The sequence below is a fragment of the Apium graveolens genome, chromosome 4 (genome assembly GCF_009905375.1).
Source record: "Apium graveolens cultivar Ventura chromosome 4, ASM990537v1, whole genome shotgun sequence".
NCBI lineage: Eukaryota > Viridiplantae > Streptophyta > Magnoliopsida > Apiales > Apiaceae > Apium > Apium graveolens.
This window is the reverse complement of record NC_133650.1, coordinates 110,554,516-110,578,123: the sequence shown is the minus strand read 5'-3', so window position 1 is coordinate 110,578,123 and position 23,608 is coordinate 110,554,516. Positions and strand designations below refer to the sequence as shown.

The 23,608-nt window shown below is 35.9% G+C and overlaps 1 non-coding gene across 1 annotated transcript; it reads left to right on the top strand.

The window, feature by feature from the left end:
- The first annotated feature begins 20,297 nt into the window (after window positions 1–20,297).
- On the top strand, window positions 20,298–20,404 carry LOC141722488 (small nucleolar RNA R71). The gene has a single exon (XR_012575507.1). It is a non-coding gene; the product is annotated as a small nucleolar RNA R71 (small nucleolar RNA).
- The last annotated feature ends 3,204 nt before the right edge of the window (window positions 20,405–23,608 follow it).

The window sequence follows — 23,608 nt, the reverse complement described above, 5'->3', positions numbered from 1 at the left end:
TTAGTATTGAAGGAATTCAAGTGGATCCAATGAAGATTGAAGCTATTTTAAATTGGGAAAGACCGAAGACTCCAACGGAAGTCAGAAGTTTCTTGGGATTAGCAGGTTATTACAGAAGATTCGTTAAAGATTTTGCAAAGATAGCCAGACCATTGACGAAGTTGACACGAAAGAATGAAAAGTTCGAATGGAACGAGAAATGCGAAGCAAGTTTCCAAGAATTGAAGAATCGATTGGTAACCGCACATGTGCTTGTTTTACTTGCTGATCAATGAGACTTTGTCATATACAACGACGCTTCGTATCGAGGACTTGGATGTGTTCTGATGCAACATGGCAACGTGATCTCATATGCTTCTAGACAATAAAAGCCGCATGAACAGAAATATCCAACGCATGATCTCGAACTAGCAACAATTGTATTCACACTGAAACTCTGGAGACACTATCTATACGGCGAAAGATGTGAGATTTACACGGACCATAAAAGCTTGAAATATATTTTCACACAGAAGGAACTCAACATGCGACAACGACGCTGGCTGGAGTTAATCAAGGATTACGATGTTTCAATCATCAGGCAAAGCTAACCCAGTAGCAGATGCGTTGAGTCGAAAGGAACGATTGAACCTGTTAACCTCTTCAGAAGACTTGATCAAGGAATTCGATAAATTGGAGATTGAAGTTCGTGTTCCAGAAAGCTCTACTGAAATGATTTACGCCATGATCTTTCAGCCAGAATTATTGGAAAAGATAAGAAGCTGTCAAGAAGAAGTAATGGATCAGGAAATTGACAATTTGACAGGAGAAGAGATTACCAGTCAGAAGGATACCAAAGGAATATTTTGAGTTGCTTCGAGAATCTGGATACCTAATGTACCGGAATTGAAAGCGGAAATTTTACAAGACGCTCATAGCTCAAGATATTCAATTCATCCCGGAAGCACCAAGATGTACAGAGACTTGAAGAAAAACGTTTGGTGGCCAGACATGAAGAAAGAAATAGCGGAATGGGTTAGTAAGTGTTATACATGCCAAAGATTTAAACCTGAACATTAACACCCGAGTGGATTACTACAACCACTAGATATTCCCGAATGGAAATGAGAGCACTTAGCTATGGATTTTGTAGTGGGACTTCCAAGGACGAAAGCAAATCATGATAAAATTTGGGTTAATATTGATCGTTTAACGAAGTCAGCACATTTCCTTCCGATCAACGAAAGGTTTTCACTAGACAAGTTAGTACACTTATATCTCAAGGAAATCGTGATGCGTCATGGAGTACCTGTATCTATTGTATTGGATCGAGATCCCCGCTTTAATTCCAGATTTTGGAGACAATTCCAAGAATATCTAGGAACCAAGTTGAATATGAGCACCGCTTACCATCCACAAACAAACGAGGACTATTCAAATAATTGAAGATATGCTATGTGTGTGTGCAATAGATTTTGAAGGTAATTGGGTCGAGCACTTACTGCTAGTGGAATTTTCTTATAATAACAGCTATCAAGCAAGTATCGGGATGTCACCTTATGAAGCTTTATACGGAAGAAAATGTAGATCACCTACCTGTTGGGATGAAATAGGAGATCGCAAGATTCTAGGTCCATAACTGATTCAGTAGACCAGGGAAAAAGTAGAACTTATCCGAAAGCGACTCGAAGCAGCGCATAATCGACAACGTAAATATGCAGATCCAGCCAGAAAAGATGTGGACTATCAAGAAGGAGAGTATGTATTTTTAAAAGTCTCTCCATGGAAAGGATTGACAAGGTTTGGCAATAAAGGCAAGCTAAAGCCTCGTTATGTTGGTCCATTTGAAATTCTGAAGAAAGTTGGAAAAGTTGCGTACGAATTAGCTTTGCCACCCCATATGCAGCATATTCATAATGTATTTCACGTGTCCATGATTAAGAAGTATAACCCTGATACAATACATGTAAGAGAATTTGAGCCAATAGAACTTCAGGCAAATTTGTCGTATGTAGAGCAGCCGATAAGAATTCTAGATCGGCAAGAGAGGGTATTAAGGAATAAATCTGTACCGTTAGTAAGAGTTTTGTGGAGAAACCCAGTGGTTGAGGAATCAACCTGGGAGCTTGAGAGTGATATGTTAGAAAAGTATCCTCAGTTATTTTCATAGCGTGATTCTGAGGACAGAATCCTGTTAGGGGGGGGGGGGGAGAATGTAACGACCGAGAAAATTACGCTTGTATTATATTATAATAAAGATAAATTATGTATATTATTATATGATTAAATGTGTTGAGTCATTAAATCTAATTGCTATGTGCTACGTGTTGTCTGTTTTGATCCAAATGTGATTTAGATATTTATTGAGTATTTTATCATAAGTTATATGTTTTATATCAAAACCCGTACAGCTCAAACAGTGTTTTAAAAGCCCGTATTTCAAACAAAATCAATGGCCCTGTTTTGCCAGAAACGACCTATGCCACATCACTATTCTGAACCCCTGGACGTTTTACAAATTTACCTTTTTCGCGAAAAATGACTTTTCCGGACCCCTTCGGGTACCAAAAGCCCCACAAAAATCACATTTTTATTTTTATATGATCATGAAATTATCATACATCATTTTTCTTTGCATTTTTGTAATATTCATAATATTTGGGAATTTTTAGCATTAATTTTGTATTTATTGGATATTTAAAAATTCATTATTAATACCCAAAAATTATAAAAATTGGGGACAAATATTTTTATTAGATGTATAATTAGCCCCTTTATTTTATTTAGGGGTATTATTTTCCATAATATAAATAGCCTAATTTATATTAATTAATTACTAATTAATCATAAAAATTCAGAAAATTAGTCAAAAATCCCCAAATTCCCAGAATTAGGGTTCTTGAGTTCTTGTTTTAATCTGAGATTTCAACGTGATTCCGACCTCCAAATCAGACATGTAAGCAGTCGTTGCAAAGCTTATGAATCATAGTTTTCAATTCTATAATTGTTTTTATTGATTGATTAGCCGATTTTAATTTCGTATTTTTGGATTATTACCTTGAATTCGGGTTTTGAGTTTGACTGATTGTTAGAAGATATTGATGTTATAAGCTTGTAGATTGTCTTATTTGCAATCGATTCATACAAGTTTCATCGAGTTTGGGGTCATTTTTGAGGTCGCCGGAGTTTGAACGCTGCCGCCGTGTTCTTTGCGTTCCCGACCGCGTTTCGACGAGAGAAGGACGAAGGAATGAGGGGGGTTCGTGGCTAGGCGTGTGGGGAGTACGATCGAAGAGAAATGGGCTTGGAATCACGTCTTTGGTCGCCATTTCGTCCACCTTGAAACCACCGGTGTCGTTGCCGGTGGCTGTTCTTGAGGACCCGGGTTCGACCTGGTTTCGACCCGGAGTACGACCCGGGTTCAATCTTCAAAACCCAAATCCTGTTACCTGATTTGGGTTTCTGTAATTTCATTATTTAATTTTATTTTTATTAAATAAATATCAGTTTTTAATAATTCTAAAAATCAAATAAAAAATTAGTTGTAAATTCTGAAAAATATTATTAATAATTTCTGAATTATTTTATTAATTTAGAAATTCGAAAATCATTATTTATTTAATCATTTAATTATTTATTTAATAATTTAGTTATTTATCTATTATTCAATAATTAAGTAATTAATTAATAAATAGGATTGAAAATAATCGAATAATATGATAATAATTCGTTAATTAGTCAAATAATGTGAGTAACTCGTAGTGATACGAGTAGTCGATCAATATGTTAAATTATTATTCGAATGATAATTTATTTATTCGAAGAGTGTCGTAATAATTATTTATATCGATTATTTATTTATAAATAGTCGATCTAATCGTATAATTGATAATAATGTTAAATAATTGTAATAAATTATAATTAATCCTAATAACTAAGGATTAATTATTTTAAAATGCAATAAATATCAAATAATTATTTAAAAATATAATTAAGGATTATTAAATTATAATTAATTATTTTTAATTGATTATTAATTAATTAAATCTTGTTTAATTCGTAGTAATTGAACCGTTAGTCCGATTTGAGTGAAACGAAGACCCTTAGACTCAGAAAAATGAAACGAATTCAATAGAAATAATTGTAAGTCATAATTTCTTCCGAAGGAGAGTCATATCGTGATAGTTAATTATTTATAGGCCCTAATATAGGTAGAATCGAGTCAAATAAATCCCAAAAAATTATAAATAAAATCAAATAGGGTTAGTTAATACATGTATGAGTCTAGTATCGATTCTAAAAATATTTATAAGTCCAAAAATCAATTATGTGCTTTATGTGCTATGTGCTTTACATGATTATATGAAACTTATGTGCTATGTAATTATATGTTTAGATATTCGAGTCAGATAGAAACGTATGGGTAGATAATTAAGGTTACATGGTATCAATTCGAGATACGCGTATGAAGTAAGTTATCTAAACGATTATCTTTCTATGATTGATCCAGTATCAACAATGCAGATCAAGCAGGAGACAGAAGGTGGTGAGTTGAACCAGGTTAAGTACGCGCAAGGCAAGTTTTTCCCCATTCTAAATCCAGAATAGTGAATTATACCCCATTTTCTATATCAGTTACACTTTGATAATTCTTGTTCATATACACTGTTACACAATTATTGATTCTTATTTCTATTTAATTTCGATTCTTGATTTCTCCCAATTTATTGAATCCTCTATTCATATTCCAATAATTTTATCCTTGTTATATATACTCTAATATATCCTGATGTTGGGATACATCAAAAGCATTCTGATTGTTCTGGATGCTAAGCCTTGGACTGGATGGTTACGATACGGGTTGGGTTTTACCCAGGCCTTTAAATAATAGGCCATAGTTGCCTGAGTACTCCTTATGTTGGTTAGGTCTATGCAGTTGAGTATAGATTCGTACTGTATCCTGACTGATCAACGGGTTATAGTGCATATGTTGGTTCTTGTTTCCAGTCTTGTTCATTTGGCACTCGCCAGTATTGGAAAATTGTTATTCTTTACAGTAACAGATGGTTGTTCAAACCAACCGCTTACCGATTTATTTATTCTTCTCCTTTACACTATAGATATATATATTGTTACAGGCTTGTTGAGTAATTTTGGCTCATCCCCTTTTATTGTTATTCCTATTATTTTTCAGTTAAGGTAGAGAATGAAACCCATTAGAATCCGCATAGTCAAGAAGCGAGTCAAGCAGCGGGACCCTCTTATACCAAGAGTGTTCATCCCTATCCCAGAAGAGAGTTTTGAGCTACCAGATCAGGTGTAATAGGATAAGTAGTAGTGATGAGTTGAATAAAAGTTGTTTAGTATGAGATGTAAATAAAATAAAGTTTTGTAACAAAGAGAGTTCTTAAGACAAATTGTTTTTAAACTGGTTTGTAATAAAGTTAGTGTGTCGTTCTTGTTTTCAAATCTTAACCTTAAAAGATCATGAGTAGTAGTAGTTTGGGGTAATTATCTTATTTATATTCCGCTTGTGCAAAATTAGTGAGTAGTTAATATTAGTAATGCTCCAAATCTATACCTCGGGTTTGGAGGGTGTTACACCAGTCTTGTAAAAGTAGCTTCACATAGTGGTTTTGTGAAGATATCTGCTAGTTGTTGATCTGTTGGAACAAAATGCAATTCCACTGTACCTTCCATCACATGCTCCCTTATGAAATGGTACCATATGATGATGTGCTTTGTCATTGAGTGTTGAACTGGATTACCTGTCATAGCAATAGCACTTTGATTATCACAGTAAATAGGTATTTTAGAAAATTCTAACCCATAATCCAGTAACTGATTCTTCATCCAAAGAATCTCTGCACAATAGCTTCCTGCAGCAATATATTCTGCTTCTACAGTTGATGTGGAAATTGATTTCTATTTTTTGCTAAACCAAGAAACTAATCTGCCTCCAAGAAATTGGCAGCTTCCACTAGTGTTTTTCCAGTCTATTTTGCATCCTGCAAAATTTGCATCTGAGTAACCTATTAGCTTAAAATCTGATTCTCTAGGATACCACAATCCTAGATTAGCTGTACCCTTGAGGTACTTGAAAATTCTTTTCACAACTGTTAGATGAAGTTCTCTTGGATCAGCCTAAAATCTTGCACAAAGACATGTAGCATACATGATATCATGTCTACTTATAGTTAAATAGAGTAAAGAGCCAATCATACCTCTATAGTTAGTAATATCTACTGATGAACTAGTATCTTTATCTAACTTGGTTGCAGTGGCCATGGGAGTGGATGCAGTTGAACAGTCTTGCATTCCAAATTTCTTGAGTAAATTTCTGTTGTACTTGGATTGACAGATAAAAGTACCTTCTTCATTTTGCTTGACTTGAAGTCCCAGAAAATAACTAAGTTCTCCCATCATACTCATTTAATATCTTGACTGCATTAGCTTTGCAAACCTTTCACAGAGTTTGGCATTTGTAGAACCAAATATGATATCATCAACATATATCTGTACCAAAAGTAAGTCTTTTCCATGGTTGAGGTAGAACAATGTTTTATCAATTGTACCTTTATGAAATCCACTTTCCAGAACGAATTGAGCTAAAGTCTCATACCATGCTCTAGGAGCTTGCTTAAGGCCATAAAGTGCTTTGTCAAGCCTGTAGACATGATTTGGAAGTTTTGAATCTACAAAGCCTGGAGGTTGTTCAACATACACCTCTTCTTCTGATTCTCCATTGAGAAAAGAACTTTTTACATCCATTTGAAAGACTTTAAACTTTTTGTGAGCAGCATAAGCCAAAAAGATTTTTATGGCTTTCAATCTAGCAACTGGTGCAAATGTTTCATCATAATTAATACCCTCCTGTTGAGAGTAACCCTTAGCAACCAACCTTGCTGTGTTCCTTGTAATTATGCCATCACTGTCAGTTTTGTTTCTGAACACCCATTTTATGCCAACAACTGATCTGTTCTTTGGTCTTGGCACTAGGGTCTAGACTTTATTTCTTTCAAATTCATTTAACTTTTCCTACATTGCTTGCACCCAATCAGCATCTTGAAGAGCTTCTTCCACTTTCTTTGGTTCAGTCTGAGATAGAAAAGAATGATAGAGACATTCATTTGATGTTGTAGTTCTAGTTCTGACACCTGCTTTAGGATCTCCAATTATTAAGTCTGGTGTATGTGATTTGGTCCACTTCCTTGCAGATGGAAGTTGATTTCTAGAACTGGATTTCTAGAACTGGATCCTCCCCATGATCCATGCTATCTCCATCAGCATTTTCTGATGCTCCCCTGTTTATGCTCTCTGAAATTTCAAAATTTGAGTTGGTTCCTTCAGGATTTGAAGAATCAGAGTTTCCAGAATTATCAGAATTTGGCTCATCAGAACTTGATGAATCAGAACTTGAAGAGCCAGTGACAGGTTCTGATGCTTCTTGAGAGTCTTGAGTTGTGGTAGGATCTTCAGTTTGCTCCCCCTGGACAGGTGCATTTTCCTTTAGAGTTGTTACCACAGTATCAATGACATCAGAATTTAACCCGTCAGAACTTACATGATTAGTGTTTAAGTCATCAGAATTTAAGTCTTCATTTTCAAATCTCAGCTGATCGTGATCATTGAAATCTTCAAGTCCAGTAATCTTCTTATCATCAAAAGATACATTGATAGATTCTATGATAACCCTTCTTCTTAAATTGTAGACTCTGAAGGCTTTTGTGGAAAGTGGATATCCAACAAAAATTCCTTCAACAGCTTTTAGATCAAATTTTGACAGTTGTTCATGATGAGTCTTAAGAACAAAACACTTACATTCAAATACATGAAAGTATTTCAGATTTGGCTTCTTTTCCTTCACCATCTCATATGGTGTTTTTCCATCCTTGTTTATGAGTGTAGCATTCTTTGTAAAACAAGCAGTCTGCACAGCTTCAGCCCAAAAGTAGGTAGGTAGCTTTGCTTCATCAAGCATAGTTTGTGCAGCTTCAATGAGAGTCCTGTTCTTTCTTTCTACAACTCCATTTTGTTATGGAGTTCCAGGTGAAGAAAATTCCTGTTTGATTCCTTGCTCTTTGCAGAACTCTTCCATGGTTGAATTCTTGAACTTAGTGTCATTATCACTTCTTATAATTTTAACATAATATTTGACCAACTTATCCAGCTGTCTGACATGATCAGTTAGAGTAGATGCAGTTTCATTCTTCTTGTGCAAGAAATATACCCAAGTGTACCTTGTGAACTCATCCACTGTAACCTTAACATATATCTTCTTTACAATAGACATGACATTGACTGGACCAAATAGATCAACATGCAGTAGGTGATAAGGCTCAAGAATTGAGGATTCAGTTTTGCTCTTGAAAGAAGATTTTCTTTGTTTTGCTTTTTGACATGAATCACAAAGGTCATCAGGAGCAAATACTGATTTTGGCAATCCTCTCACAAGATCTTTCTTTACAAGCTCATGTATGTTGTTGAAATTTAAATGAGAGAGTCTTTATGCCAATTCCAGCTTTCTTCAATTGATGCTCTACTCAACAGACAGATTGCAGAACCATCAGAACTTGTTGAAAGTCTGGCTTCATAAATGTTACCATGCCTGTAACCTTTCAGAACCACTTTGCCTGTAGAATTGCTTATAACTTCACATTGTTCTTCAAAGAAATCAATATGATAACTTCTGTCGCAGATTTGACTCACACTTAGCAGATTGTGTTTAAGTCCTGAGATAAGAGCTACTGATTCAATGATGACATTCCCAAGATTGATATTGCCATATCCCAGAGTTTTTTCCCATGTTGCCATCTTCATAAGACCAGCTTTCTCCACAAAGTCTGATATCAGGGCTTTATTTCCAGTCATATGTCCTGAACATCCACTATCCAGCACTAGGATATTTTTCCTGTTGCTATACAATCACAAAGACCACTAATGGTTAGTTTTAAGGACCCAGACTTGCTTGGATCCTTTGGCCTTTTTAAGTTTGTTAGCATTTGCAGCAGATTCAGTTTTAGAGTTTATGCTAACATGCTGTTTATCAGAACTTATACCAGACTTTGCATCAGACTTTACACTAGAAAGAATTAAATTAACTTTCTTCAAAGAAGGTTTTATTTGATAATAATCATAGTACAAACTATGATATTCCTTACAAGTATAAATGGAATGCCATAAACTACCACAATGAAAAAAAGGATTTTGTGGCTTAAATCTAATAGATTGACTCTTAACTCCTTATCTAGGAGGTAAAGAGTTTATACTTTTATTTTTCCTGCAAAAAGAAGCAAGATGGTTATATTTTCCACAATTATAACATTTCTTTCTATGAGCATTATAAACAGGCATATAATTATTATTTTTGTTCACACCTTCCTTTCCACCCTTATTTTTCCTAGCTTCATTTACCTTGTTGAAATTCCTAATCTCTTTCAGCTTATGTTTAAGCTGCTTCTTTGTCATTAAGCCTATGTTAACTTCAGCTGGTTGATCCTGTTTTAATTTGTCAGAAGTTGACTTATCCTTAACTTTTGTCACAGACACTTTCATCTTTTCAGAATCAGACTTTATAGTTTTAACTACAAACTTAACAGGATTTACCTTTGGCTTAATTTGTTCAGTTCCTTTTTCACTTTTATCATCTCCATAACCTAAGCTCTCTTTCCAATTTCCACTACTTAACAAATTCTGAGTTGTTCTTCCAGAGTTAGTCCAAGTTCTGATAATCTCTCTTTCCTTTTCTAACTCAGTTTTTAGAGATTTATTCAATTATAGTAAATCATCTCTAACATAAAAAGTATCATCTCTTTCTTTTGGAGTTTGATGGAACATAACTAACTCTTTTTCTAAAGAATCATTCCTTTTCTTAAAAGTAAGATTTTCAGAAGTTAATCTTTCACATGTTAAAGTTTGATCTCTAAACTAATAAACATGGTTTTAAGATATAATCTCAACTCAATAATATCATCAGTATGAAAGGCATAAGTTGTTTGAGGTACCTTCAGTTCAGTAGTTTCAGGACTGCCATCAAAATTTGCCATCAGGGCATAGTTCACCTCATGTTCAGAATCTGAAGTGTCTGTCCAGCTTTTCTTCTTTGTGACAAGTTCCTTTCCTTTGTCATTTTTTTCTTTCTTGCAATCAGGAGATATGTGGCCTCTTTCACCACAGTTGTAGCATTTGACATTTGAGTTATCTCCTCTGTCAGACTTTCCTCCCTTGCCTTCAGACTTTCTGAACCCTTTCTTATCAGAACTTCCACTTTGTGTTACCCTTCACCATAAGAGCACACAATTTCATCATCTCTTCATCAGCATCCATTTCAGGTAAACTTTCAGTTTCTGAATCATCATCATCAGAATATGATGACTTTGAATCAGACTTTATGATGAGAGCCTTTCCTTTGCTCCTTTTTGAGGCAACCATATTAGGAGATTCCTCCTCAGCCTTAAGAGCAACTGTCCTTAACTTTCTTCCATACCTCTTGCTCCTTTGATCCATCTCAAGTTCATAAGTATTGAGCATACCATAAATTTCATCAAGAGTAGTTTCAGTAAGGTCATAGTTGTCTCTTATGGTAGTAGACTTTAAATCCCAATTTTCAGGAAGAGCTAAAAGGAATTTTAGATTTGAATCTTCAAGATCATATTCCTTGTCCCCCAGTGACAGATCATTCAAGAGTTTGACAAACCTGTCATATAAGTCAGTTAAAGACTCATCAGGTTTTGAGTCAAAGTGCTCATACTCTTGAGTGAGTATAGTCCTCATGTTCTTCTTGATTGCATCAGTTCCCTGGTATCTTATCTCCAAAGCATCTTATATCTCATTTGCAGTTTTGCAATTAATTACCCTGTTTGACATGACATTATCAATGGCACTATGCAGCAAATGCCTTACCCTTGCATCCTTGGCAATAGATGAGATGTCTTCAGCTGTGTACTCACCTTTCTCCTTTGGTAAGGTCATTGCTGGTTGATCAACAACTACAATAGAGAGCTTGGTAGGCTTATGTGGTCATTCATTAATTCTGTCATGGTATTCTGGATCTGTAGCTTCCAGAAACATAACCATCTTCACTTTCTATATGGGATACTCAGAAGGTCTCAGTATGGGAACCCTAATAGTCTCATATTGACTGTGGGTTTGAGTCTTTTGAGTTTCTTCAGTTTTGGTGGGCTTGGTTGGAGTTTGTACTTCTTCAGACATGATTGTTTGAATCTTTACTGTATGTGTGTTAACATAAAGGCTCTGATACTACTTGTTAGGTCACACAACACTGTAGAAGGGGGTTGAATACAGTGTTATTACAATCAAATCGATCTTGAACACAAGTAACAGTAAACATATATATTTAATATAATAAACTCTGTTATAATGGAACTGTTCTCTCGCAGTGATGAAAAAATATCACTAAGAGCTGCTAGGTTACAATGTATAATCTTCTCGATAATGATAACACATGTAGTGTAAACCCTAAGTCTGTGTTTATATAGTACACAGTTACAAGATAACTTCTAATTGATATGGAATATAATTTTGTCTCCTAAAATATATCAATCAGATATCTTCTACAAGTCTTCCAGTCTTCTAACTCTTTCCATGCATATCTTCTTTTGTTTTAGTACCGATCTTCTACTGTAAATCAGCTTCCCTCCTTAACTGTAAGTCCTCCCGCACTTAAGTTCTGATATGACCTTAAGTTCTGATATGAAGTTCTGACTTCCAGTAAGTCCTGATTTATCCTGTTGTTAAGTTCTGAAAACTAAACACAAATCATATTAGACATGACATCTCAAATATATCTAACACGATAGAAATTTCTAGTTTTCCTCTCGAGAATACGAGTCTGATTGAGAGATTTCAGTTTCTGAGCGGACCTTTATGTGTCAACTGAAGAGAAACCAACGTTATTCTCAAAGATCGCATTTTTTATGTTAAGTATTGTTGCTGGACCGAGTGTGTGACCTCGGTGAGTTCGGATAGTATGATAATAGTCAGCGGATGCTATGACAACCAAGGCTTAGAGTGAATATGGATCAGTACTGTTGTTTATATCTTGAACCCTTACGCGTATTTCTTGTGACACCTTTTGCTTCCAGAATGATTGTTTACTATCTAATAAGTTGCTTGTTTATCCCTAAGGAAATTAAACTCGAAGCAAGCGAATTAAGGTTTTGTTGATTAATCATAAATCATATTTTCCCTTCCTATTTGTGAATTTTCTATTTAAATATTTTTTCCTTCCTCAGTGATTCTTTCGGTTGATTGGGGAAAACAATTCATATGATTTGACTGTTTGTCTGTGTGATAAAAGATCTGGTGGGATGCCACTAAATTATGTGTTGTAAACCATGCGGTACTAAGACTGGCCATCTTATGTACTTGTATGGTTGCTCTCAGTCATACCTACATCTTCTTCCCTGTTCCTTCTCATTCGATTTCCTTGATTTTGAAATTTCATTTGGTATTCCATGATAATCAATTTCTCAACTGACTTCTGTAATTAGACAGACCTAGTTAGTGAAAGCGAATAAAAGTTGATTGTCAGGAAGAATAAAAGCCCTATATCCGAATGTTATTTAAGAATAAGGGTAGCAGCGAAGGTTCAAAATCTAATGGTGGAGTTATTGCCTCGGGAAAAGTAATTCAGTGGTTGGTGGATTACGTGTAAGTGACAAGAAATCATCTGTAGAAAGATGGTTGGTTGAAATATGGACTACGGTGCTTAGTAGAGTCAATGTTCCTTAGGCTTGACTTGATTACCAGTTTGTTCTGCATACTGTGTGGCTGATATAGCCAGCCAACGTTTGTTGTATATCAGATGTGTTTAGCTATTGTACTTGAGTAGTGATGGGAAGTTGGTCAGTTGCTATTATATTGAGGAGCCGTGCAACGGTGTTTAGTTTCTTTGTATTTTAGTTTTCCTGAACTATTGTTGATTTTGCTACCGTCATTGTTGCTATGATTGCTAGTTATGTTAATCTAGATTTATTTGTAAATGGACCCCGATATTAAAGACATGGGTACTGTGATTGGGCAGCATTTTCCTGATACAGGTGCACCATTTAAATGGTGATATCTTTTGTCAAATATTTTTGTTATGTTTTGAATAAACTCATTTATATATTTCAGGAAGATGCCACCTAAGAAAGCTACCTAGTCTAAAGAAAATAGTAGTAGTTTTGCGGAGGGTCCAGCTATAAATGAAATTCTAGACTTGTTACCCCAGCAGCAACAACAACAGTTGCAGCTAATCCAATAGGTTCAGCACCAGCAACTACTGATGCAACAGCAACAGCGGGGAGTGAACCAAAGTACTAATTTCAAATCCTTTCAGAATGTTAACCCTCCTGAATTTAAGGGTGAACCTAATCCAGTAGCTGCTGGAGCATGGTTAAAAGAAATGGAGAAAGCTTTCAACCTCGTTCAAGTAAGTGACAATCTTAAGACCGACTATGCAAGCTATTTCTTGAAAAATGAAGTGAATTATTGGTGAGAGTCAACCAGAGTGTTAGAAGGAGAAGCCCCCATTCCATGGGCTAGGTTTAATGAGTTATTCTTGGAAAAGTATTTTCCTGACTGTGTGAGAAATCAAATGGAGATTGAGTTCCTAGAACTGAAGCAATGTGATAGAAGTGTAGCTGAGTATAAGGCTAAGTTCACAGAGTTAGCTAGGTTTATACCAGACTATGTGCACTCTATAGCTCAGAGGGCAAGAAGGTTTCAACAAGGATTGAAGCATGGGATTCACAGTAGAGTTGTGGCATTGCAACTCAAGCCGTATCCTTCCATAGTTCAGGCCGCCTTAGTAATTGAATTTGATCAGAAGTTAGCCGCTAGAGAAAAAGAAGATAAGAAGCAAAAGATAGAGGATGTGGAAAGAGCATCAGGTAAAGAAGGATCTAGCCAGAAGTCTCAGGAAAAGGTTGGTAGGAATAAGAATAAAGAACTTAGAGGGGGGAGATTTTTTTTAAACATGATTAGTAACACCTCAGTCAACTCCAACCAAGCCAAATCGGTCAAGTCACCTATATCGGAGTGTAGGCAATATGGTAAAAGGCATGGTGGAGTGTGTAAAGCAAATACTAAATGTTTCAGGTGTGGACAAAAAGGACATTACGCGTCGGAGTGTAAAGTGGAAAATCCAGGAGTCACATGTTATAATTGTGGCAAGGTGGGGCATATTGCTAAGAATTGTAGAAGTGTTTCCCGAGATAACATGGGAGGTAATGCATCAAAAGGTCTTACATCCAGTACACACAAGGCTAAGACTTGTAATATGATTTAAAGGTCAGCTGCTCAAGACCCTGAGAAGGAACCAGGGCAATGATTGATCATCAGAAGAAGCAAATAGTAATATTTATGGGAGTTAATATTAGGATGAGTGTCCGAGGACATAAGCAAGGATGGAAGGCATAACTAGCATATGTCGTGGATATCAAGAAGGAAGCACCTAAGTTGGAAGAAATCCAGATAGCAAGTGAAAACCAGAGGTTACCGGATGACTTACCAGGATTATCCCATAGCATGGGATAGAATTTCTCATTGGTTACTGTACAGATTCGGGCTGGTGTCAAAAGCCCCGTATCGTATGACCCAGTAGGAATCAAGTAATCAGTTAAGGAAACTTCAAGATTGTGGGATGAAAGAATAATGAAATAAGGTATATTCCGTGTTATGCAGTGATGTGGTCTATAGAAAAGAAGAATGGATGTATGAAGTTACGTGCTGATTATCAGAAGTTGGGAAAAGCTGACGAATAGGACTAAGTAATCTCTGCATAGAATTGAATATCTATATGATTTAATTAAAGGAACATGTTGGTCCTTGGAGGATGACCTAAGATCAGGCTACCGTCAGCTAAAGGCAATCCTGAGGTCATACTAAAGACTGTGTTTAGAGTAAAGTATGGATATTATGAGTTATAGTGATATTAATTGGATTAGCAAATGCATCAATCGCATCCAAAGATTTATTGAATAAAGTGTATAAAGAGTATCTGTAAAAGCATAGTTGTATTTAGTTATAACATCCTCAGCTATTCAAAGACTAAGGAAGTCCATATAGAATGCCCGAAGGTTTCCCTGCGAAGGTTGAAAAGGGAGTAACTATATGTTAAGATTTTGAGGTATGAAGTTTGGTTGAGATTACCAAAAGATTATGGTATCCAATTATTGACCACTCAAGCAAGGCCAGAGTAGTAAAATATATGTAATTAAGATCCCTGAGTAGTTAGCAAAAGGATTGGAAAAAAATGGAAGTGGAAGTCTGAACAACCGAGAGTGATAAGATGCCACTATATGGAGTTCATCCTCAGTTTAAATTGATTGAAAAGATAAGGGAATTGTCAGGTCCAGAACTAGTTTACTAGCTTGTGAATACGGAATATCGATTTGGGAAGGGTTAAAAATTAACGCATGATATACAAAGGGTGAATGCGGATTCGTGTCGGAAGGATATAGAGATAAAAGTTGGAACATTAACATCGCTGAAAGTTTCGCCTTGGAAAGGAATAGTAAGATTTGAGCATAAAAGTAAGCTAAGCCCTAGGAATTTCGAATCGTGTGAGGTATTGAGAAAAGTAAGTAAAGTCTTCTTTGAGCTAGCGTTGTTGCCATAGCTGCGACATACTCCTAGTGTGTTTTGCGACTTTGTGTCAAAGTAATATATTCTTTATTTAATCAAAACATGGTGTATGGCCCAACCTAGATCCTAGATCATCGAAAGCGAGACCTCGGGAATAAGTCTATTCCTATAGTAAATATGTTTTGGAGAAATCCCCGAGTGGAAGAGTCAGATATGCTTGACAAATATCCCCACTTGTTTAGTTAGATCAGATTCTGAGGACAAAATCTTTTTAAGGGGGTAGGATATAATGACTCGCGTATTTTCGTATTATTTAAAAGTGTAATTATTAAATAATTAATTAAATAGAGTATGTGTATTGGTTTTGACCGCTATGTGTTGTTTTATTATTATCTATGTGTGATTTATGGTGTACCAGGTTGCTTGCGTAAGTAATTATTGAGTTGTACTGAATTGGTTTCACTTTTAAAAGTGAATTTAATGCAAATTTATCTGCAAAAATATTTGAAATGTCTCTAAAATTGTTTTTATGGTTTTATTATTACAATAATTATTTTTGGGATTTTATAAAATTTAGAAATTAATATTTTATCAATTATTTAGCCCTGTATGATTTTCTGATTTCATTTACTCATAAAATCCGTATTTAATTCCAGAATTCTTCAAAAATTATGAAACTCATATTTATTTAAGTTTGGAATATTCCGAGAATTTTAGAATTATTTTGGAAATTTTTTGGATTAATTTCACCTACGCGTTGATTCGTTAAATTGATAAAAGTGGGTATAAATTGCATTTTAGAAATTATTTTAAAATTACGAAATTTATGTTTTTATGAATTTTGGGATATTTGTAACATTTTAAGACTATTTTCGTGATTTTCTGAATTTGTTTTAAGTGCAGCTCGGTTCATTAATGGAGAAATGCGGGTACGAGTTGCGTTTCAAAAAAGGCTTTAAGACTTATGGAAATTTTATTTTATTAGTTTCGGGGTTTTTAGAAAATTTTAAGACTTTTTTCTTAATTTTATAAATTTTTTTATGCGCACCCTGGTTCGATAAAATATAAAATACGGGACAAAGCGATCAGATCTGGAAGTATTGGGACACGTGTCGAATTTTCAGAAGGAGTAAAGTTTGCTGTCAACTGATTATTGGGGGAAGACATAAATATATATATAAAAAGAAAAAGAAAAGAGAAACCCATCATCCCCAATCCCCTGTTTCCCTGTCGCAACCACTTCTTATTCTGTTTTCGGTTTCTTTCCATCTCCTCCAGATTTTTTTGTCTTCGTCCCGGTGAATTTTCCGACTGGGTTGTGTCAGGTGAATTCTTTTGGTTCTGTACTTACTTGTTGTGAATATACACATATGTATGTATATATGCGGCTATGGGTGCGTGTGTTTCTGATTTGCTGCTGCCTCTCGCCAGATTTCAGCGAGATGGTGGTGGGTTTGCTGGTGCGCGCGCGGCACGTGTGTGCACGGCAGTCATGTGGTTCTTGTGTTGTTTTTCCGGTTATAGCCGCGTGTGTATTCTTTTGGATTTAATATTTTATGCAGAAATTTTTTTGATTATTTTAATGATATTAATTTTCGTGCAGGAAATTATAATATTAATCGATAAAATTTGCGCAGGATGTCCGATGTATCGGGAACCCGCAAATTTTTTCACCGTCGGCGATTAGCTTTGGCGAGCCGACGGTGGGCGATGATGAATTATTTCTGAGTCCTATAAATTAAAAATATAAAATTATGAATTAATAAATTAGTTCGTAAAGTTATTATTAGAGAAGAAAAAAAGTTAATTATTTTAGAAATTGTATTGGCGTCCGGGATATGAATTTGGTCTGGATTGTGGATTATGGTTGTAATTGTTGTATTTGACGTCGAATTGCTTTGACGGGTTAGTCGGATAAATAAAGGAAGTGCTGCCCGATTTCCGGGACATCAAACTACGGAAATACGGGAGCATATCCGGTAATTATCGGGACGTCGAGCAAATATATAAATATATATATTTTATTCGAAACTTGATTGTATGTAGTGATGAAGTATTTTTCCAAAACCAGTAACCCTAGTTTCGTAAAATGACGAGGATACGTATTTTATGGAAACGAACACTGAACCGATTTTTGAGAACGTGAACCCTAATTGTTGCGTGTGTTATTATAATATGTATAATTACGAGTCGGGATTTGATATTGAATGGGTAGATTTGTTAGCGAGGATATGTCAAGCATACCTGGTCGTCTAACGTAGGGTATTTAGACTCTGTAGGTTCTAGTCGAAGGACTCAAGAATCGAAATCGAACTAAAAGTAACCTAGTGATCAGTCGATGAGCTCAACAAGGTTCCAAGCAAAGGACCTGAGTGTTGAAGTCGGATCCAGGATAGTCTACTAGTAAGGCGATAAAGCCGAGCGTCCAAGTCAGTCCAAGGTCAATCAGTGATAGTTGTAAAGCTCTGCAAGGAAAGTACCCCTGACCATTCTTTTATGGTTCAGTATATGTGAATAACTAATGTTTTATTCTCGTAACGGAACAGAACGCTTTAAAGTTACGTATTCCCTGTATTTGGAAATGTTGCTTAAAAATATATTTTGGGGAAAAGTAACTTCTGAAAGCACCTATCTCTAAACATGATTAAAATGAAGAGATAGGTGATAGTGATTTTGGAAACTGGATAAAGAGAACGTTTTGGTCCACCTATGTCATGGAATTTGGAAAGAGGTAAAAAGGGAATTCAGTTGATCTATTGGAATTGAGTAGGCGTAAGTGGCTAATTCGGTTGTGCGCTCTATTTAACCGATTAGTCCAACGTGGGGGAAAGACCTTGCTAGTCTTTTCCCAAGTTCCAGAACACATTCTTTATTCTGGATGGCCGTTAGTCGCTGTCCGGTGAGGGTAGACTGATCAGCTATCTTCACCCGTTGAACGTCCAATAGATTTGATTGATTCAGTTTTGAAATTGTTTAACAAATCAACTTGTTTGAGATAGATGATTTGGAAATGAAATAGCATGCTAAGATTTAACTCTGGTATTTATACACAACACACGACTGATGTTATTATTTTACGGAGCATGCTGGTTTTGAATTTCCAGTTTATGAATGTGTACCATGTTTTGCAAACGAGCTATAATCTCTGTTCCTATCGTTGTTTTATCATAAATTGCTTTACTTGTTATTTATATAGTGGTACTGCTGAGAAATTAATTACTCATCCTTGTAGAATATTTTATATATGTATTGCAGATGCATAGGAGATTCTTCCGCGGTAGTTAGGACAGAGTTCCAGTGCCTTTCGTGTCAGGCTCCTCTGAGGTAGTTGTGTCAAACCAAAGATGGTCTGTTGAGTTGCTGTATTAAGATAATATTGTTAAGATTGTTTGTAGTAGGTTGGTTTTGTAATAGATGTAACCTAAGTTATACTTAAACCTGGAAAAGGTCTTGGTAAAGGGGTTGTAGTTATGTATTATTAATGATTTGGATTGTATTATAATTGTTATTATTGTTATTAGTGACGTCAACTCCTAACCCGAGGGTTGAGGCCGTCACAGAAGCTTCCAGGATCTTTAAGCTTCAGAGACAACTTCTGTTACAGCATAACACTGCATTCCTCTATGAGAGCAACTGTCTCTAAGTCATCAAGCTTCACCTTTCTAGAGAGAATACCTTTCATAAACTTCGCATAACTAGGCATTTGTTCAAGAGCTTCAGCAAAAGGTATGTTAATATGAAGTTTCTTGAACACCTCCAGAAACTTCTCAAACTGCTTATCCAGCTTTTTCTTCTGCAACCTCTTAGGAAAAGGAGGTGGAAGATAGATCTGTTTCTCCCCTGTATTACCCTCAGGAGGAGTGTGTTCAACAGTAGTCTTCCTTGGTTCCACTTCAGCGTCCTTCTGCACTTCTTCTTCAGCCACAGCTTCTTCATCCGAACCATGCGAATGTTCGGGGTTTGCAACCTTCCCAGACCTCAATGTAATTGCCTTTACCTTATCCTTTGTTTCCCTCTTTCCTAGTACTTCAGTGTCACTAGGAAGTGTACCAGGTTGACGATTTAACAAGGCATTGGCAATTTGCCCAATTTGATTTTCCAAGGTCTTAATAGAAACCGATTAGCTCCTGCACATGAGCCTCAACTCCTCCAATTCAGATTTTTCATTCGACTGTTGCAGCTAGAGTTGTTGCCTTGGTGTATATTGCGGTTGCTGAAAACCGGGGGGTTGTACTACTTTGCTGAATACTGCTGATAAGGCTGTTGAACCGTATTCTGAGTGTTGCTCTAACTAAAGTTAGGATGATTGTGGTTGTTAGGATGATAGGTGGCTGGTACAGGTTGCTGCGACTTGTGAAAGTTGCTCATGAACTGAGCCGATTCACTAGAAATGGCACACTGATCAGTCTCATGGGCACCAACACAAAGCTCAAAGACACTAGTGATCTGATTAACTCCATAATTAGACAGTGAACCCACCTTCATTGTCAAAGCCTTAAGGTGAGCAGCTATAGCAGTAGCTGCATCCAACTCTAGAATTCCTGCTACCTTAACCTGAGATAGTCACTGAGTAAGATTTTGGTATTTATTAGAAACCATCAGTTCAATTAATTCATAAGTTTTATCATAGCTTTTAGCCCACAAGGCTCCTCCTGATGCTGCATCAAGCATGGGTCGAGAAGTAGCACCCAAACCATTATAGACAGTTAATGATCATCCAGTTAGGCATCCCATGATGAGGACACTTCCTAAGCATCTCCTTATATCGATTCCAAGCCTCGCATAAAGATTACCCAGATTGCTGAGCAAATTGAGTAAGTGTGTTTCTGATTGCAACAGTCTTTGCCATAAGAAAGAATTTGGTTAAGAATTTTTGAGCAAGATCCTCCCATTTGGTGATAGACCCTGGTGGTAGAGAATGTAACCAACACTTAGCTTCATCCCGCAGAGAGAATGGGAAAAGCCTCGACTTAATAACATCTTCAGAAACTCCATTAAACTTGAAAGTGTCGCAAATCTCGATGAAATCTCTGATGTGCATGTTGGGGTCTTCTATCGGAGAACCCCCAAACTGAACTGACATATGTATCATCTGAATCATGCTCGACTTGATCTCAAAGGTATTAGCCGAGATGACTGGCTGAACAATGCTAGACTCAATATCATCGATATTCGGTTGAGAGTAGTCCATCAAAGCCTTTGGATTTGCTTCTGGTTCTCCCATTGCAACAATAGCCTCTTCTTCTTTCTCAACTAAGATCTCTTCCTCAACTTTCTCCTCTACTACAACTTCTTCCTCAGCTTGATCCAGTGTCCTCTTACGGGACCGAGAATACGTATGCATACACGCTCGCTAGGGTACCTGAAACACGACAAGGAATTAGGTAAGTAACAATGTCCAAGTCACTGAACTTTAACGACCAATGATGACAAACACATAAACTAAAAATTAACACCAAAATCCCCAGAAGCGGCGCCAAAAACTTGTTAGGGCTAAAACATGCTCTAAAATTCACGCAAGTATACGCGATCGCAAGTAATATTGAATAAATTCTAGTTCTTTCCCACAGGGATTGGTTTAGGTTAATTTCAATCAATGTATTTATGCAACACTAGTATGGTTATTCTCCAATGCTAAGACGAGTAACAAATTGTGGTTTTTAAACTAAGATTAACTAAGAGAGTATACCAAAGAACATAAAATAAGAGATTAAAGAGAATTGAATGATATATGACACAAACATGGGATTCTAACTTCATTCAATAGCCTTTTCATTCTTAACCTTAGCATGTAATGGTGATGACACTAATCAGCTAACACGAAATTGATAAACGCCAACTATCGTTGTACGAAGACCATACTACCAGACATCCACAAAAGAGATAGAAGCTGAATAGACACCAATTATATTGAGACCTTAGATGTCTATAGAATTTGACAATATAACAGTTTAATAGACAAGTTATCCCTCATAATTATATAGGGCAAGTAAGATGGTTAAAATTACCTACGCATCATGCATATCAACTACATGAACCTATGCTAGCATGGCAAATTCTAAACCCTTAAATTCACTTTTACTTCATTAAAGATTAACACAATATCTTATAAGTTCGCGACGCTCATAAGATGAATAAGCGCAACCAAAACTAGGTTATCATACAATCACCATACACTAAGGCATCGAAACAAATTAACTAAGGAAATTCATAAATAAATCCGTTAGAAATCCACGATAACGATTAGCCCATAATCGGACTCATCATCAACGTGGGTTCCGATGAAAGCATGGTATAATAAATGTAGTCTTTATACTTAATAAAACCAAGTATGAAACAACTTAAAACAAATAATCACAAGAATAAATTAGATCTTCTTCGCTTTGGTTGAATTGTGCTCTAAGGTCTTCTTACGCCTTCTCCTTAGCTCTGGTACGTCTCCTTATGAAAAACGAGATTTACTTATGTATATATTGCAGCCCATGCATAGTAGAAGTCCATCCAATCAAAAGTCCACGAGAATCAGGATTTTAGTTCCCGTCCTGGTGTGGCCGCGCGCTTGACCAGCGCGGACGCTTTATGTTTCTGTTCCTCGGGCACGGCCGCGCGCTATGACAGCGCGGGCGCGCCGACCTTCTGGAAAAAACTTTTGTTTCTTTTTTTCTTGTTGCAATGAGTTGGTCTTCATGAGCCTTTATTCCTTGGACACCATCCTAACACCATATTAGCATCAAATCAATGCTAATTCACCTGATTTCCGGATTAATGCCTGAAATACAAAAACACTAAAAAAACATGTCAAAAACACTAACAACTTGAGTACAAAACACTAATTTAAAACTTTATGGAGCGTAATAAAGTGTCATAAATGCCACTCAAAATGTGGGTGTAACATTAGTATTTCATTCATTATGCACCTGAAATTAGGCAATCGAATAATGTCTTTCTCTTCTAGATACCTGCCTTTTTCGATTATCTTGTAAAGCTCAGAGTTTGCTTTCATCATTGTTCCGAAGCTTTTCAGTAACTCCGTCATGCCCCACTTCATAGTACCTGAAGTTGTATATGTTGGTGTGATGAATATCTCCTGTGTGCATTTGGTTTTTCAGGTATAAGTCTACTATTTATATTTAAACTTTAGAATAGCTGCTGACAAATTAACAAATTTATAAGTGCAATGTTTATTTTTCAATTCATCATAAATTTAGGTTTTGCTTTTCATTGGCATATATACATGTTGACAAGTGTCTAATTTTGACCCTATTTAGTATCAAGAATTCCAATACGAAAATGACCTTTAAATAAATTTTGCGAGTATATTTACAACCGAGTGCTTGCACGTACAATGATATTATGCGAAAGGATCCAACTTTTGTTGACGAAGTGCTTAAGGATTTAAAGGAAGTCCTATATTGTGCAAAAGTTTTTGTCGAGTATGAAAATGTAAGAATTTTTTTATACTTTTTAGGTTCATGTTTTTGAATTTCAGCATCATCTATTATTTTTTAATTTTCTTTTTCCAGAATTTGATTTTCTAATTAAGTGTTCTATATATAGGAGTTCACGCAAAAAATGTTCTCACTGTCCTTATTGATGAGTTGTCTCCAAATATCGAGTATTTCACAATCGAAAACCATGAGATAACAGTACTTTTTACTATCTATTCATTTACTTGTTTGCGTTCTATTTAAGCAAATATCGTCTATATATTTTTATGTTGATAAACATATATTTTTTGTAAGCCCGATATACCGATATTGTTGAAAAGAACCGGGATGCATTGGCTGAAATATTTGAGGGGGTTGAGGTAGTCAAAAATCTTATCCAGTGGAGGCTCGAGACAGTTGCACCGAGAATGACAAGACCTCTAAAAAATGAGTTAGTTCATTTTTCAAGAATTTCGGCGTAGACATTCCTCCCCGATCTTACTGCGAATTATAGTGCTCGACGTGTCGATCGCTGCGGATCTATATCATAAGGAGCCCACGTACGGCCAAGTAAATGTCATTGTCTATACCACACTTAATACACAAAATAA